We start from the raw sequence: 14,563 nt of genomic DNA, 5'->3' as shown, positions 1-14,563 counted from the left end.
AGATTTTCCAAAGTTTTTGCGGTTCGACTTCAGGTGAGTCTTCAATCCTTGCTGAGCATGCTAGTAACATGTTTAGGACATAATGCATCTGGGAGCTCCTTCTGAGTAGGATAAGGTCCAGTTTTACGATTTATGGGCATGTATGATTTTCCGACGAGCTAGGGCATAATTGGTTGTTCTCAGTCGGAATGTTTAAGAGGTTACATGGGGAAATGGGTACTGGATTCTTGTTCTACACGAAAATTTGAGTGAGGTAGTGCCCGGTTTTGTTTATTTTCGCGCGTGTCTGTGTTAGCTCCGGTGGAAGGCAACCGGAGAAGGTGATCAGAACTTGTCTCCGGCGCTTGTATGCGTTATGGCCACTCATCATCGGCCCTTGTGATCTATATTCCCTTTTTTGGTTTTATTTGATTCAGAGTGTGGATAAGGAATGTTAAGAGTCTGTTTGGTAAGACAAAAAAAAGAGCTTTTAGCTTTTAGCTTTTCAGCTCGTATTAATAAAAAAGCTCTGTTTGATAACTCTATTTTAACTTTTAGCTTGTAGCTTTTTTACTAGTTTTTAGCTTTTTTTTCAAAAGCTATTTGAAGTAGCTTTTGAGCTTGTAGCTTTTAGCTTGTGAGTTTTTCTTCCATTAATACCCTTATTATTTTAACTAAAATATATTATTACCCTCATTAATTAAAATGGCATTAATGATATTTTATATCTATCAGCTAATGAAACAGCTAATTTACCAAACACTCACATTAGCTTATCAACTACCAGCTACCAGCTAAAAGCTACCAGCTATCAGCTATCAGCTAGTTTTACCAAACAGAGCCTAAGTGTTAGTAGATGAGTGGCTGAGAATGTTTTTTTGTCATGTAGCGTTTTAAGTTTGGCTTGCCCAATTGACTCAAGGTCTCTAGTTGTTCATGTCACATGTACAACTATGGGATAAAAAAGGTTATAAATATGAGATGCTGATGCATTGGTATAGAATGAAATAAGAATATGATATGTGAGTGATGTAGTAACAATTTGGGCCATGGGAAGGATGACTTGGGCCTAGCGTTTTTGTTGAGAGCTTAGCCCGTATTTCTGTTTTTATGCTGGGCGTTTGGTTGAGAACTTGGGCCTAGTGCCATTATTACGTTTTGCACCCCATGAGGCCCATTGTCACCTTTTTTTTGGTGAAAATCTGTAACAATAAAAAACCTCTTGGGCCATTGATTGGGCCCAGCTCCCAGCACTACTGACTGCACCTATATTCAATTTTTCACCCCCCGACTTACACCATTTCTCTTGTTAGGATTTAGATGTTGACATAGTTTTTTTTATTTCTTTTTTAGGTAATAAAAGAGACAATAAAATCAATATAAAAAATTTTGTTAGATTTTTAGATCACATTTTTTAGGGATGATTTTGTCCTTTTAGTTGATAAATTTTGACACACAAAAAGCCATAAAAAAATAATAGTGTTTTAGGTTAATTATGTATTAATGTTTGAATTGCTTCTTTTATTTTTTGTACCATTTCCATGCTATTTTTTTTTTTTTTTGTATAATTGTTGTCAGATTTTGTTACTTGTTTTTTGCCATATTTTTTGGCCTATTTTGTTAATACAATTTTAATGCTCCTTTTAGAATTTAGTCAACGTGCTAACTTTAGGTGAATTTCCCTTATACAACTTAGATTAGGGTATTAGGCTTAGTTCCCTTTTATTCATTCTTTTTCTTTAAACTTCTAAAACACCTAATAAATATCCAAATTAATTTCCTCTTAAAAGATACCAAGAAAACACTTAAAAAACATTAATAAATAGTGAAAACAATAAAAAGGGAATGGAAGCTCTCGTCCCTCTAGTTTAAGGGGATCACTTGAGCAAAAGTTCACACCCATAAAAAACACAAACAAAGAGTCGATCAAACCTCGCTTGTTTAAGGGAGTAGCTCGAGACGCTCGACAAATCCTCTCTCTTCTCTCTTTCTTAAGGGCACTATTATTTCCGCTCAATTGCATCGTAGGCCGATCCCTTATGCAAGAGCGCGAACGTTAACTCCGCCCAACTAAAAAACACAAAAACAAACAGAAAATCTTGAGCCGAGCTACGGTAACTCTGATTCCTGAAAAGGATACGTAGGCAGCGGGGTAGGGCCCGTGCAAGTACAATTCTTTCTTTTCCCTACATTTTGCATTCATTCGCATATAGACATAGTTTTACACCCTTTAGATAGAAACAAACATAGGTGGATACCATTGAGTACGATGGGCGCGAGGGGTGTTAATACCTTCCCCTTGCGTAACCGACTCCCGTACCTAGATTCTCTGGTCGAAAGACCCTGTTCTTACCCTTTGTTAGGTTTTCTGGTATTCCTTTCTCTTATGTGATAAATATATTGGTGGCAACTCTATTCTTTTTTCGCGAGCGTGCGACAGGTGTGTGTCCCACATACATGTACCAGATGCAAAAAGAACGAAGTTGGAAAGCAAAAGTATAAGTGGCATATCTCAATTTTTTGATAACCGAGGTAATATAGCTATACGGAACCTCGCTTTGAATACCCTTTATCGTATTTAAAACTTTTCTTAAAGATTTATCACTTGGCGTCTTCTCTAAATGCCATGTTTTGTTTTGTTAATCAGTAATTCTCAAAAACTTTGTTAAAAAAGAATAGGCAATAATAGAAAAAGGAAATATTTCATTAATAAAAAACAACACAAAAAATAAAACTAATCAACAAATTCAAACTTCTCAGTGAAGTCAACTTCAACATCACCCCTAACTATCTCTAACTAATAGAAAAGTTCAAAAAGAACTCTTTCATAAGGTATGAGGAAAGTCATTTCCTCCAGAGAAGTCTTTATCATTTTCTTCAAGAAGTTGAAAATGGTAAGAGGAAGATTAACTGTGATGTTGTAGGTGAGGAATAACATGAGATGCTTATTATACCAAGTAAGTGTTTCCAGTTCTTTCTTTCTTGGAATGAAATTCGCCACTAGAAGTTGAAACCAAAATTTTGCAATTAGGATTAGAGAAGCATGACTTAAGAGATTATTTTGATTGAAAATAAAGTCTGTGAAGGTGGGTTGCATAGACATTGTTGAATTCACAATGTTCAACACAACTACCAAAATCTTCGTCGTTGATTGTCATAGCAATCAGTGATGGAGTAATGTATAAATGATTGGCAATGATATAGGTCTGGATGATTTCTTTATGATCAGCTGGAACAACTTTGGTTTTATAACAATTTTCCTCAACTTTGGTTCAGAAAGTTCAAAATCATTGAAATCAACATACTTTTCATTGATAACGAACTACAGATTTGCATCCATTTTTTATAAGAAAAAAAAAGAATTTGAAACAATGACACATAGAGTTGGTAGTAGGACGTTGAAAATAGGAAAAGACCTTAAAACAATGTTTGAACTTCAAACTTTGAAGACACAACAATTTGATAATTTAAAAGAGACATTACGACTTAATTATATAGCTGGTCATTGCTATTATAATGATATGATTCACATGCATGTGTGACACGTTTGTGTTCTAAACTCTCTTTTAATTGTATTTTTTATTTATAAATTAAATGTTTTAATTTGTCGGTGTTTCTAAAAACCAAGGTAACATTTAGCGTTAAAATTGGAACCTCTATATTAATTGTATTTTTTATTTGTAAATTATATTTTCTAACCTGTCCTTTTTTCTAAAAATCGATGGATAATTTAGCTTTAAAATCGAGGGCATTTATCAGATCCTTAATCAAATCCTTGTCGTCTATTTTATAATTATCTATGCTCAAGGCATTACCATTAATGATTCGCCTGAACCATAAATAACTTCCATTAAAAATAAGTTCTCTATCATGAATCGCATTCTGAATATCAAGAATTAAGCCTCTCAAGCAAGTATCATCATGAAGAGTTTAAGGTTTGCAAGAGTGTTTTCCATGAAGAGTTCTCTATGATGGATTGCAATCGCAAAAAATTATTCGGGTTTAAGGTTTGTGTTCTTAAATATTTATTTGAGGAAAAAAATATTTATTTATCTAACCCTTTTTTTGTTCATATCAGAAACAAATGCGTGCAAAAACCAATGAAAACATCCTTGCACCCAGCATTTGACCTACCCTAAAATTATATGTGATTTGAAGATCTAAAATGTAGATCTTCCGGAAATTAATTTACCTAATCCATTTTTTTTGAAGATTTGATCTTCCCAGTATATCAAGGAATTGAAGATCCAACATATGATTTTCATGGACAACAAGTTGAAGACAAGAAGACTACAAGACATTTTATACTTGTATTTTAATGTAGAAGACATAGAGTTGTTGCTCGTAATGTGTTATATCTTAGAAACTTTTGAAAGATTGTTTAGGCTCCAGAAGTGACTTCTAGTCAGTGAGTCGTAATCATATGTATTGAGAATAGGAGACTATCTGCTTAACTAAGAAGCACTTCTGTAATCTCCAAAAGATAGATGAACGTTATATCCTGCTAGGATCCCTGAACAGTTCATTATCAGAAGTTAGTCACAGTGGTTTTCTGTGCAGGGTTAGTCACAACAGGTTGGTTGTGCAGGGTTAGTCACAGTGGATAGACTGTGTAGGGTGCCTGGGTCGAGATCACTGAACGGGTCATTATCCAGATGGTTAGTCACAACAGTTGGCTGTGCAGGTTGTTAGTCACGACGGAGGATCGTGCAGTTGTAATCATGATTTGGTTATAGTGGATTAAGACCTCTGTTGAGAGGCAAATCACTTGAAGAAGGTGGACTGGATGTAGCCTTAGTTAGAAGGTGAACCAGGATAAAAATGAATGTGTCCTTTACTTTCTGCAAATGTAATTTTAACTTAAGAACTTCGAAGATTTAATCTGCAAAACTGTAATGAGCAAGTCAAAAGTTATGATATCTTTAAGAAGTTAAAATGAACATCTTATTGGTTATGTAGGTATACATCTTCATGCTTCCGCAACATTAAAGCATAATCCAATAGATGATTAAGTGAAAGAAAAGATGTTAAAGAAAAGGAAAGGGAATTTAAAGTGATAAAGAACACAATTCAATCCCCCATTTCTTGTGTTTTTCTCCACCTTCAAAGTTGAACATTAATTTCATCATTAAAAGCTAATTAACTTATAGAAAACCATTTGATATTTGTTACACAACAAAATAAGTATTCATATCTTACAAGTTAATAAGAATTAGAGTTTAGATATGCATGGATGATTAGGTTTAAACCTTAATCTTTCTAGTATAGAAATTAAAATATGGATGAGAGTTAGTAAAATGATCACAAAGGGAGCATAATGTATTTTAATTAACAAAAGTGTATGTCCTATCTACCTTCTCTCTCAGCAAGCAAGTTTGAATGTAACCATTCTCCCAACTCTCTTACAACCAATTAAAATGTGGTTTTTCAACTCTCTCATCCACAAGTTCACAAACCTCAATCTCTCTCACTCAACTTTATCTCACTAAAGCATCATAACTTGAAAGATTTAGTGAAGTTTAAAATAATAGAGAAAGAAAAAAAAGCTTATTTTCATATAATCCGTTTTGGTGAATCATCTTTCACATTCTATGATTCAACATTTGTTTAATTTAATTAATCTGTCTGTATTTATTACAACATGTTTTGTGAAATTCTTCCAAATTAAACCACATAGTCTAAGACTTATTAAGGGAAGCAGTGGAAGAATTCTTTATGGAAGAGAGAACTTTGTATTTTTCTTGATGCAAATGTGTGAGAGTTCCTTATAGTACTCTAAGGAGAACTCTAGACTCACTAATTCTAGAAAGTTCTCAATCCTAGAAACTCAAAGAGTATTCTAGAGAATATTACAATAATAAAAAATATCTTGACTCTCCACATACTACAAGAATTCTCTAGAAAAACTACCCAGAAATGTTTAAGGCCAAAATAATTAAGCCCAAATAACCAAATTGGACACAAATCAAGTTTATATCTCAACATCCCCCCTTAAACTTAGTTTGTGACTCCAAGCATACTCCTTAGCTTCATGAAAGTTTCCAACTTGAGAGGCTATCTTGAGAAATCACATACTTCAACTTCACCTCCTTTCTCTCGATGCATTCTCCTATGAAGTGGTAACGGCTGTCGATGTGCTTACTTCCTTCAGAAGGTCATACGGTTTTACAAACATATGGAGGCCCTGGCTGTAATTCTTCCAGATTAATCTCATTTTCTTTGACATATGCAAAAACTATGTCGAATTATTGGCTCTTATCATTTGTTTCTACGTAAGAAACATTTTCCATCCTAGGGTGTGAATTTGATCTAGCCTTCTCAACCTTAAAATGTTCAACTTATCTAACCCTGTATGTAAATTGGGTCATACCCGTTAGATATTTGGTTTCCAACTTATTTTTAATGGAATAATCTAAATCACCTACGTACATCTCGACAAACTTATGTTCAAGAACATGAGTAAAACTTCTTGACGTCATCAACCTAAACATACTGGGATAATCATCTATTGATTCAAAAAAATTTACTTCACACTGGCTAACTGTTTTAGGCTAATTTTCAAATGACCCATATAAAACTTCTTATGGTACACCATTTCAAGTTGATTTCAATGATGTGTGGAGTTTGGAGGGAGAATAGTGAACCATGTGAAATAATTCTTTGTCAAAGAGTAGGGGAGTATTTCATTTTTAAAATTTCATTATTGGCTAAATTGCACGCCTCATCTTGATATCGAGCAATATGTTCGGTAGTGGACACTAGTATTTCCTATAAATTTAATTAAACTAAGGAACTTTCCAACTTATGAGTATTTCATTTTGCAACACGTTGCATAAACAAAAATCGGCCTATGAAGACCAACATTAAGACAATTTTGGGATAGGATTGGTTCAACCATATTGGCTATATTATTTTTTCCCAAAATTGTTTTGTTTGACTCTCCTAAATACTTGATCTGCATTTTATTTCCTATTTAACAACACCACATCTTTGACTACCATGAATATAGGTTGGTCAACTAGCTCGGGCGCAACTTGTTGTTGCACTTGGTTATTAGGTACTGGCTGAATAGATGCTTGTGGAATACCCAAAAAAGTCAGCAATTCGACCAAATTGTTGTATCAATTGTTAGTAATTATGATGGGTATTTTGGATCAGCGGAGTAAACACTGTACCAATATGTTAAATAAACATATTAACAATCTCATTGTTACTGTCATCATCCATCTGTTGCCTTACAACCAAAACAGGATTATTAAAGTATTTTAGATTTGATTCTATATTGTGTTCGTCTATACTTGCGACTTCAAAAATATTAAATTGTTTGCAGCAAATGAATGGTAGTTTCAATATGTTTGGTTCCTTGCATTCGCGGATGAACAATTTAGTAATTTCTAAATTTAACATTAAAGCATTTTTTTATTGTTGTATTTTTTTCATAATTACGAATAACTTACATAGTCTCATACTCACATTATTTTGTGATCATATTAGCCTATTAATAATGGACATTTTTATTAAAAACAATGGGCAATTATTTAGGCCAAATGATTGTTTGAAAACATGAAGTTTTAATTGAAGTAAGGGAAAGATATAAATAGGATATATGTTATGTTATGAGCTGCAAACAAGGGGAAATTATAGTGTAAATACTATATACTTACACTAGTGCGCACATACATTAATATCGATAAACATTTTCATACTCTATATTGACTCATCCACATAAATAAATTCATACCCAATACACTATAATGAGCAAAAAAACGTATCCAATACAATTCAAAACACCCAAACATGATGCAATACTATATATATACAAATGGAATAAAAATAAATTACACACAAATACAATGACATACAGCCTCACTTTATATAGACAAAGGTAAATTAAAATTATTATGCACATGTCATCAACGGACCACCAAATAATGCAGCTTTCAATATCGTCCCCAACTTGAGAGGTGCCAAACTGATATAAATAGGATAGATGTTATTCATTCCATACATTCCACAAAATAGCCATTTTAGAATAATAAAAGTAAGAGAGAGAAAATGACGAATGGTTCCCTCGTTTTGTTTGTTCTCCTTATCATTGTAACACTGGCCGGTAACAATCATGTGGTGGTAGAGGCCTTACTCTTCCACTGGCATCTCATGTGGATTGTTTGGGGCCAGTTTATTTGTAGGTTTTATACATGTCCTCCTATCACCAGAACCTCCACCAACCACCACCAAGACTTTTACCGGCCATTTCTACAATGTCATCCTTGTGTGATGAAATTATTTAATATGTTTTGACGTTTAAAGTAAGAGATTTTATTTTAATGCTTTTATATTTTTTTTCTTTGTTCAAAACAAGCTAGAGTTTCTTATAAAAAATAACATATCATATAAAATGGATCTTGAAAGCTGGTACACGACGGAATATTTCTAAAGAAAATCATGCTAGATCATTGATGTGTCATGTGTTCATCGGTAAGGAAAATGAATATCATCGCTGCAATCGCTAACGCCACATTGATATAATAAATCTAACAAAAGAATTGTAATTCTCATATATTGGATTCAACTCCACGTAAATAGATTTGGTCACGCCACATGCATTCACTTTATTCTTGGGAAAAAATACATCCTTATGGATTTGATAATTACACTAGCATATTGGAAGTTTTTGTTGCCAATACGGTATTCTACCCCAACCAATCTTAATAAAACTCCAATACAACATCACACACTAATAGTTGTCACTTAACACCATTTATTTATACAATCACAATTATTCACACAGCGCGCGTGCGCACACACACAATATATGAGAAGGAGGATTATTCTTAGTGCAAGAGTAAGTTATTATAACTTATTTCACATCTTAACCATTAGTTATTTTCAATCTAATGAGTAAATATAATAAGTAATTAAATGTGCAGAGAGATAACTATTATTTATTCTTTTTAATCATTAGATTGAAAAAATTTAAATGTCAAGCTGTGAAGTAATTTATAATACCTTACTTTTGGAGGAAGAATATATATATATATATATATATATATATATATATATATATATATATATATATATATATATATATATATATATATATATATATATATATATATATATATTAAAATAAATGTTTATCAATTTTTAAAAATACATTGATGTTAAACCATTACATAAAAAGGATTTAACATAGCGATTTTGTATAGATAATAGAACTTTGAATACAATCACAAGCCAAATTAAATATTCTTAATCAAATTCCTTGAATTCCTAAAAGAAATTCCATTGAATATCAACGTTATCGTGTATAATTCGACAAATCAAATAAATCAATTCCACAAGAGAAGAGAGATAGAAATAAACTGCTTTATTGATGATAAGATCTCATTATAGGATATATATATATATATATATATATATTTATATATATATTGCATATTATTATTAATGATAATAGTTTAATATTATAAGTTTTGACATTAAGGCAGAGGAGATAGCAGTTCCATAAGACTTCCACAAGAGGGTCCAATCAGACTATGCGATTTCCTTAAAACAAAACAGGAGGTTGAGTATTGGCAGAGCCAGTAGTGCGCCGGTAATACGGGGGCTCAAGAAGTGTAATGCTCGATCGCAACACTTGCAGGAGGGACAACAGGTTGAGTATTGGCAGAGGCATTAGTGCAGCAGTAACATGGGTCTCAAACAAGTATAATGCTCAGCCCCAACCTTGAAGAAAATAAAACATACAAGTTCAAGATTTACATCTTATCCTTAAGTTATTAGAGAAATAATAGTCACGAGAAGAAATAAATGTCCTTGTTTATTGATTTTTAAGTACGTATTCCTTTTCATTCATCTATATTCATTTATATTCGTAAACAATGTCGCTTACTAGCAATTAGCATGATATTTAATAAGCTATTTGAGAGAATAAAATTATATTTCAGTTTTATAATAATTTAATTTTTCAATTTACCATGTGGTCAAATTTATACTTAAATCTAACAAAAGATTTGTAATTGTCATAAATTGGAATCAACTCCACATAAATAAATAAATTGGTCACACCACATGCACTCACTTTATTCTTGGGAAAGGATACATCCTTATGGATTTGATAATTACACTAGCATATTGTAAGTTTTTGTTGCCAATACGATATTCTACCCCAAACAATCTAAATAAGATTCCAATACAACATCACACACTAATAGTTGTCGATTAACCCAATTTATTTTTACCATCACAATTATTCACACTGCGCGCGTGCGCATAGACACAATATATGAGTAGGTGGGATATTTTTACTGCAAGAGTAAGTTATTGTAACTTATTCCACATCTTAAGTAATAGTTATCTCTCTGCACATTCAATCTACTCATTTAAAAATAATAAGTAATTAAATGTGCAGAGAAATAACTATTACTTATTCTTTTTAACCATTACATTGAAAGAAATTAATGATCAAACTGTAAAGTAATTTATAATAACTTACTTTTGGAGGAACAATATAAATAAATAAATATATATATATATATATATATATATATATATATATATATATATATATATATATATATATATATATATATATATATATATATATATATATATATATATATATATATATATATATATAAAAACTAATGCTAGTTGTGCACTGACATAGTTTCTTCATTGATATGCCACTTTTCAATTAACTGTACTATTTAAAAAAGAAAAAAAATAAAAAGACAGATTTCATTGTTTCATTTTCACAGTTCAAGAAGCCAATGCCAATGTAAAATGATCATTTTTAAACCGAATAATAAAATACAATAAGTTCATAAAATAGATAAACAATTTTCAATAAAATATATGTTTTAATAACTGATATACTTTTATAATTATAACTGTGAAATTAAATATAATGCAATAATGTACATCATATTAATTAAAAGATATTGTTAAAAACTATATTGAAATTTATTTACCACCGTATTTGTTTTGAAATAAAGAGAGTAATTTTTAAACATTTATATAATAACAAATTATATTTGAAATTTTAATATAAAACCTTAAATAAATTATAGCTTCAAAGTTTAATTAAATTCTATAAACAATTAGTTTATGTCATTGTCTAACGAACTAATCAAATTCAATTTAAGTTTTTTTTTTTGTGAAACCAGAAAGAGAGAGTGTATGTTAGGGTCAATTTAACCGAAGTTATAATTTATTTTAAAACTATAGAATAAGTTTCGATATTTAAATTTTTTAAAGTTTAAGCAATTAATTATTATTAATCGAATCTGTTTGGATTTTTAGATTTTAAAATTGAATTTAAAAGTCTATTTTAAAATTAAATTTAGAAGTCAATATATTTCTAAATCATTTTTAATTAAGCATATTAGTATATAATCATTATTTTTTTATTTATAATTCTTATTTTCATGATGTTAGTTTTAGATTTTCTATTTGATATTTTTTTTAATAAGAGGAAGGGCCTAAGCACGAAGAAATCTAAACCACAACTAGCCGGAAAACCAAAATTTACAACATATCATCAACATTGATTCTTAAAAAACAATGCATGGAAGTGATTATATGTAAGGGGACCATTAATTTTCATTCCCTTCTTTTGACAAACTTCCTTTTTTCTTATGGTGAAATTGCATTGAAGTGAATTGAGATACTATTTGGAATCTAGGTAAAATTATTGTGAATTTGAATGAATGTTTAGAATCCAAATCATTGTTTTGCAATATTGAATGGCCTATAAATATAACATATCCTTTCATAAGTTTTTATTCATTCAAAGTATTTTTTATCTTTACTACCAAAAAAGATTCATTATCTTTTCAAAATGAAAATCACACAAAAACTTGGTTTGTTTAATGTGATTCTAATTTCAATGATTTCTATCAACTAGGAGAAATGGATGTGTTCATCCTCCTTGTGCCGCCGCTGTCTCCGCTGCTTCAACTATCAGAAATGGATGTATTCATCTTTCTTGTACCGCCTTGTCTCTGCTGAAACCATCATCTTTACTCCTAAAAGAAATAATAATTAAATATTATTAGAAAAAATAATGTAATATAATATGTGATCCTATAATGAGTTCACATCACATTATCAATAAATCAGTTTGTTTTATGATTAAAAAAAAATTTAATTGCATTGAATTTTTTTTTGCATTTAATTTATTCACCTAACTTAATAAGCATTATTGTTACGTGAAAGAGTTGGGTGGATTCCAGTAATGCATTTGTGTTATTTAGTGCTTTTAAGTATCCAACTCTTTAGCCTATACTTTGATTTATTTCTTGTTTGCTTGTGTTGAATACTTGAATTATTTAATAAATTTCATTTAAAGTGAGGGAAGTATTTGTAAAATTAATTTTGAAAGAACTAATACATTTGTTTTAAATTTTTTAAATGGTAAATTAGTTAGGTCAAACGGAGTAACATTTTCTTTGATCATTAAATGTCAAATGAATTAATTAATTCTCATTATTTTAGGGTATTTTTAAATAATTTTTTTTGTATGATATAATGATTTTGCATAAAAATATTAAATAAATATTGATTAAAATAAATTTTTACAAAAATAATTTAATAGAGTTCATCTTTTAGCTATAAATATTTTTAATATAATTTTTTTAAAATTAAATTTATTTTAAATATTTTTTCGAAAAAAAATTTAAACTGTTCAAAATTTATTTGATTTAATTATGTTAAAATTTATGATAATTTGAGAGATATTCACATTCATATTCATTTGTGTTTGAGTCATAATATTTTTTTATCTAAAACTCATGCACCATCCTTTTATTTAAAAAATACTGAAAAATTAAATATTATAAAAAATATTTGTAAATTATAGAAAATGTGACCTGACATAACCTAAAATGATTGTCACAAACCCAAATTGCATAAGTGAAATTGATGTTTATAACACACATGCTACATTTGATTAATCATCGACTAATTTAATTAAACTACATTTGAATATATAAAGCATAATAGAGAGAGTGAAGTTTACGTGCATTATAATTTAGGTTAAATACTTGTAGTTTTTTACTCAATTTGAGAATGATTAGATAATTAAGGAATTTAATTTTAAAAGTAGAAATTAAGAATTTGATTGATTTTTCATAAAGCTATTAAGTTATTTTTAGGAACATAAAATTAAGAAATTAAGGATTAGTTTTTCACAAAGCCATTAAATGTTTTTTAAGCATATTTTATAAAACTATTTAATATTTGAGAAACAGAAAATTTTTACACCCTTCTAATTTACTAATTTAAACCTAAACGGCCTCTAGTTTTAAAAAAAAAAACGCACCCATTTCCAGTAATTGAAGCAGCGGAGACAGTACGGATGCAAGGTGGGTGCACACACCCATTTCCAGTAGTTGAAGCAGCAGACACAAGGCGGATGCACACATTCTGGTGGTGGATGGGAAAGCTGAGGCAGTAGGGATGATAAAAATCATTGAAATTAGAATGATAGTAAACACACAGTTTTTGTGTGATTTTCATAATGAAAAGATAATGATTTTTTTTTTTTTAGAAAATATAAGGAATACTTTGAATGAATAAAAACTTGTGAAAGGATATGTTGTATTTATAGGCAATTCCATACTGCTAAACATTGGATTCCAAAAGAAGGGAATTAATTAATGGTCCCCTTACATCTAGTACTACCTTTTCTATGAAAGATGAAGTGTGATCCATTCCTTCTATTTTTACATCTTAGCTAAACACATATTTTCCTCTAATGACTTTAGACTCAAACAAATTTATTTTGCCTAGACTTATCTGTTAAAAAAGTAATAAAATGAATAAAATTATACTTAATTTTAAATGCATTGTTTTTTAAGAATCACTGTTGATTATATGTTGGAAATTTTGGTTTTCAGGCTAGTTATGGTTTAGATTTCTTTGTGCTTAGTCCCTTCGTCTTATAAAAAAATATAACAAGTAGAAAATCTAAAACTAACATCATGAAAATAAGAATTATAAGTAAAAAATAATAATTTATATATTAATATGCTTATGTAAAAATGATTTAGAAATATATTGACTTTTAAATTTAATTTTAAAATAGACTTTTAAATTTAATTTTAAAATAGACTTTTAAATTTAATTTTAAAATCTAAAAATCCAAATACTAATTCGATTAATAAGAATTAATTGATTAAACTTTAAAACAATTAAATATCGAAAAATTTATTCTATAGTTTTAAAATTAATTATAACTTCAATGCAGTTTCACCACAAAAAAAACTCCATCCATATATATTGAATTTGAGGAAAATACTTAGATGGACACAACCATAACACATGTATTTACACACAACCAATCACATTTTTTTATTAATTAAAAATTAAAAATAAAATTATCTCTCTCCTCTTTTATCTCAACCACCCCCATGATGCCAATTAAAAACAAAATTAAAATTTAAATAAATTTACATTCTCTCTCTTTTCATTGGTTGTGCCTAAAAATATAGATTTAGGTTCGTATCCATGCAGTAAACTTTGAAGCTATAATTTATTTTAGGTTTTATATTAAAATTTCAAATATAATTTGTTATTA

The sequence above is a fragment of the Vicia villosa genome, unplaced genomic scaffold (genome assembly GCF_029867415.1).
Source record: "Vicia villosa cultivar HV-30 ecotype Madison, WI unplaced genomic scaffold, Vvil1.0 ctg.001371F_1_1, whole genome shotgun sequence".
Classification (NCBI taxonomy): Eukaryota; Viridiplantae; Streptophyta; class Magnoliopsida; order Fabales; family Fabaceae; genus Vicia; species Vicia villosa.
This window is presented reverse-complemented; position numbering follows the sequence as displayed.